General features: G+C 32.0%; 1 long non-coding RNA gene across 1 annotated transcript; it reads left to right on the top strand.

Annotated features, from left to right (window-relative positions):
• The first annotated feature begins 221 nt into the window (after positions 1–221).
• LOC128039293 (uncharacterized) lies at positions 222–4804 on the top strand. The gene is made up of 3 exons (XR_008193803.1): positions 222–504; positions 3787–3871; positions 4542–4804. It is a non-coding gene; the product is annotated as an uncharacterized LOC128039293 (long non-coding RNA).
• Positions 4805–5415: the final 611 nt, after the last annotated feature.

The following is a 5415-nucleotide window of genomic DNA, read 5'->3' as shown; positions in this document are numbered from 1 at the left end:
AAAATTAACCCAGAAGCCGAACCTACATCAAAAAGCTTGGAGATTTCTACCAACTTAGACTCTTTTAATTCTCAATTTGGCACGACATCACACATTAATCCTACCTTTGAGGGACCGACCGAGACTAAGGTACCTATTAATAATGTTTTACTGGACCCCGCTAAACATTCTGCCATTACTTTTAATGATAAGTTGGATTCGAAAAAGAACATTCGGGCAAAAGATAGTGACACTGGAAATTTGGGGGAAGGGTACACGGGAGTTAAAGGACGTGGCTCGGGATCCAAGGGTGCTTCTGTTGGGAGCGGAAGGAACCTCAACAGAACCAGTAGGGGGTCGTGGTGGTCGGTTCAAAGTTGCTGGCAATTCTCGGGTCCCTTTAGTAGATGCGATGAATCCCATGGCCGAACTGATTTGTGACCAAATTGGATCGAGCTTTGGTACTGATGCAGCAAACACTGTTAGTGATAGCCGTAAGGATCTAGAAAACCCCTAGCAGTAAAGGTATCATTTCTAATCTTTTTTCTTATATTTCTTTTATGAATTTAACAATTTTTTTTTGGAATTGTTAAGGATGTGCAAATAGTAAATTTTCACGCATTTTCATGAATATAACCGTAAGTACAAACTATTTATTGTAGGTTTAGTAGAAACTAGAGTTAGTGGAAGTAAAACGGATTCAATTATTGCTAGATTGGGTTTTTAGTTCTCTCACATGTGAAAGCTATCGATTTTTTTGAGGTATTTGGATCGGTTGAAAAGACACAGTAAAAGTTGAAATCATTCGAAACCATTCCCAATTTATCTTGGTTCAAGCCTTTGTAATTTTGGAAAAACAAGTTTGGAAAAGGTAGCAGAAAATAAATTTAGAAAAAAACAAAATTTTTAAATTTTTTTCAAAAACAAGATATTTGTTGTAATATCTAAAGTAATAAACATTTAATTAAAATTATACCTTTGTGATTCGTTTAGGATGAGCGCTTCAACTGAGTAGTCTTCTCCGCTATCCTCAAGCTCACGTCTGCCAAGTGTGGGCTCGCTTTGAATCAGAAAATTTTTCACAAAAATAAGTAATGGGGTAGTTTTGTAATTTCTCTAAACTTTTGGGTCAAGTTGTAAATAAAAAAATATCTTTAGAAATTTTCTGAAATAATCTTTTTAGAGAATTTTCTCTCTACAACTTTCTCTTAAAATTCAAGTGTATGTGTGAATAATGACCCAATGCTCTCTTTATATAGGGAGAGCTTAGAGAGTTCAATTATATTAAATTTAATCAATTTAATATTAAATTTAATCTAATATCAATTTAATATTAGATTAAATTTAATATTAAATCTTATTAAAATAATAGAATGTTTATCTAGATAAGTATTAAATTAAATTTAATATTAAGATAATCACTTCGATATTAAATTAATAAATTACTATTAACATAAGAATTAAATTAATATTAATATTAAACCATTAAAATAATATTAGTTTTTGAATAATTAATCTAAAATCAAATTCTCTGGTGAAATTTTAGTAGGAATGTAACTCTTCCACTACTCAACCACCGACGACCAACTGCCGCCAGCCATCGGGACGCCGTCGTCGTAGCCACCGGCACCGCTATGTCCGGTGATGCAGGTGCGACACCCTTACGACACCCCGAGTCGATTCAGTCCTAGTCAATAACGTCCCGACCGGTTCGGTCTAGCCACCAATTGGACTGTCGGTCCAGTTCACATATTGGGCCCGATTCGACCAGTTTTGGGTCTTGGTCTTGATTTTGGGCTCCTGGGCCTAATTTACTATCTCAGGTCCAATTTTCAAGTTCAATTACTTATTAGGCCAGTTGTCTTACTTGAAAATTAACTTCCAAAAATATCATATTAATTTTAATTGAATTGATTAATTTAATTTTACTTTATCAAAATTAAGTTTTCCAAAAATCACTTAGATTTTTCAAATTAATTTTTCAAGAAAATTCTTTAATCAAATTCTCTAGTTGAACAATTCTCACGAATACCTAATTTAATTCCACAACGAGTAAATTGGCTCAATTAAATTATTCCCAAAGTTGTAGAATTTTCTTCTGATTCAAATGAAGTCTGATCGAGCTTTTGTTGAGCTAGCGGAGGGATCAATCGGACATATACAATTAAGCTTTAGTGATTGCAATTATGTCCAGAAGCATCGTTCCGATAATTTGCAATTATTTAATCATGGAGTCAGTCCACAATAAGTACCATGATTGAAAACTCCTTATTGTATACTCTTTACGAAAGCAATTCATCCAATTGCTCTGTCCAATGATCTCGTCATGTGTGTGTTACCCTCATATAATATCATTGATTCCTTTGAGTTATATTCGTTCACTCAATACAACCCTATTTTTATCTCATTGTCACCATTATGTCTTCGTAATGATTAATATGATCACTATCAACAAATGACTGTCATAAATTGTTCGTTCGAGAACTAGCAACTTGTAGTCACGTTTCATATTTATCAATCCACACAATGCCAACTAGAGGATATCATTAACTCTTTAATTGAGCTATGAATTCCACTATTGCTAGTGAAGTCATGCCATACACAAGTCATATACCGAACATACCGGCTATGGGCTCGATCATCTTTAGAGCATAAACCTCTACTTATATCAAAACACATGAGTTGCATACGCATGGTCAGTGGCTAACTCAGGATTTAGGTAAATTACATTATGAACGTCATAAGTGAATTAATTCACAAACGGATTCAGAATTAATTCATCTTGGGTTTAGTCCAATGTATCATTCTACCAGTGAATACATTTATGTCTCTACCCGTGGAGTCAACTGCTCCAATAGCTAAGACTTGTAACAGCCCGGTTTTAGTTTAATCGGAACAGTAGTTTCGGGACCACAAATCTGAGTCAAAAAATTTTATATATTATTTTTGGTGTCTACAGCATGTTAATTTATATGTGTGAAAATTTCATGAAGTAATTTTATCGTTTGTGTGTCGATTTGTGAAAAAGGATTTAATTGTAGAAAATGCAAAACTTATTTGTCATTTGTTAAAGTGTCGAATTGACATGGCTTTTTAAGTATGAGGTCCTTATGATGCAATTGGACCATTGAATTAATGCATGGACAAGTAAGGACATTAGTTAGTGGGATTTTAATGTTATATGACTAAGGCTAAATTGGTAATTGTTGTATTAATATGTATTAAATAAAAGAAAACATGAAAATGGCCATGCATGTTCTTTATTTTTGGCCGAATGCTGAGAAAGAAAATAAGCTTTTGAGCTTTTAGGTATTCGGCACTTTGGAGCTCAAAATTAGGTATGTTTCTTGTTCGGTTTTTGATAATTTTTATGTTTTTGAGATCGTTGCTTTGTATATTACCTAACCCATGTTTTAATTTTTGGAATTGATGATGATTTTGAGAAGTGTCATTGTTGATAATGTGATGAAATTGTTGTTTGATGATGAAAAATAAATTTTTGATATTAGATTATTATGTTTAATTAAGTGATTTTTAGTAAAAAAATGTACTAAGGATTTAACTGTGAATTTTGTAAATTGAGGGGTCAACATGTGAAATAAATTATAGAAATGGGTGGCTAGGGACCTTGGGTCGGCCTAACTAGAGTGGGTTGAAATTTTGAATATTTTGAGTTGTTTTGAAATAGGGACTAAATTGAAAAAAATATGAAATGTAGGGGCTAAAATGCAAATTTCCCGTTGATGTGTTTTTGGAATAAATTTGAATGTAATGTGTTATTAAATATCTAAATTTGAATTTATTTAGATCAAGAACAAAAGAAAACAGAATTAGAACGGGGGAAGTCGAAAGTGGTCGAGTAGTCGATTCCATTCGCTTGTCTTCGTCCGAGGTAAGTTCGTAAGTAAATTATTGAAGTTAAATTTATTGTATTTATTTTATGTATAGCCGAATCTAAATGTGTGTGTACCCTATTATGTTGAATTGTATTTGACAAATGATGATTAATTATGAGTTTTAATTGGTTGATTTACGACATCCAAAAGTCATACGAACTATAGAAATGCTGAAATGTGACATCGTGTAAGACCACGTCTGGGACATTGGCCTCAATTTGAGATTTACGTGTAAGACCATATCTGGGACATTGGCGTAGTATATGATTACGTGTAAGACTCTGTCTGGGACAGTGGCATCGTTGTTTGATTACATGAAAGACCATGTCTGGGACGTTGGTATTGTATGAACTTTTTAAGCTGATCGAGTATCTTTTCTTTGAATCTGTAAGGTATAACAGGAAATCACATGGTAAACCTGAATGTGAGTTTGAATTAAATAGTTCAGGTACATTTAAGTTATACGAAATTAGAAGTAAAGGTAAGTAATATGTATAATATGAAAGATGAATTAATCGTATAAATATGATTATATATGTATGTGTACATGATTAGTTGATTTCGGGCTACTGGTGTAAGTTTTATGAGTTCTTTGAAAATTTTATACTTACAACTTACTAAGCTATTTAAACTTAGTGTGTGTCTGTTCATTCATTTCTTTTATAGATTTTTGGAAGCTAGTTACGAGCTCGGGGATCTTCAAGGAAGTCCGTCACACTATCGACCTCTATCTCGGTATTTTGAAAGCTCGAAATTTTGAACATATGGCATGTATAGGCTAGCATTTATTTTGGTTGGTCTTGAAAATTGTAGATATTTAGCCATGCGAAAATGGCTTGGTTTAATGCTAATATGCTAATGTTTAAGAAATTTTGGAACATGGAATATTTGTTTGGAATACTTAGTATATGAATTTGGTATGATGTAAAGATATATATATATATATATATATATATATATATATATATGGTATGATTAGTTCATGTTGGTAAGCTTGTTGTAAGGATGAATGATTTATTTTGGTTGTGTTTTGTTAATTATGCTACGATAATGTATAATCGGCCATGAAATAGCTCAATTTTTGGAGGTATGATTTGTAGCATATTTGTGTGATGATTGATTATATAATTTGGCTTAATTGAAGTAAAATTGTTGATTAAATGCTGTCCAAATATTGATTAATGTTGTCCAATTGTTGATTAAATACTGTCCAAATGTTGATTTAATGTTGTCCAATTGTTGATTAAATGTTGTCCAAATATTGATTGAATGCTATCCAATTTTTATTAAATGTTGTCCAAATGTTGATTTAATGTTGTCCAATTGTTGATTAAATGTTGTCCAAATAATATTGATTGAATGTTGTCCAATTGTTGATTAAATGTTGTCCAAATGTTAATTGAATGTTGTCCAATTGTTGATTAAATGTTGTCCAAATGTTAATTAAATGTTGTCTGAATGTTGGATAATTTCTATCTGTTTTTGAGCATATTAATGTTGTCCGAATTAATGCTCATATGCTGTTTAATTTTTGTATAAA

This window comes from Gossypium raimondii, chromosome 1 (genome assembly GCF_025698545.1).
Source record: "Gossypium raimondii isolate GPD5lz chromosome 1, ASM2569854v1, whole genome shotgun sequence".
Classification (NCBI taxonomy): Eukaryota; Viridiplantae; Streptophyta; class Magnoliopsida; order Malvales; family Malvaceae; genus Gossypium; species Gossypium raimondii.
This window is presented reverse-complemented; position numbering and strand designations above follow the sequence as displayed.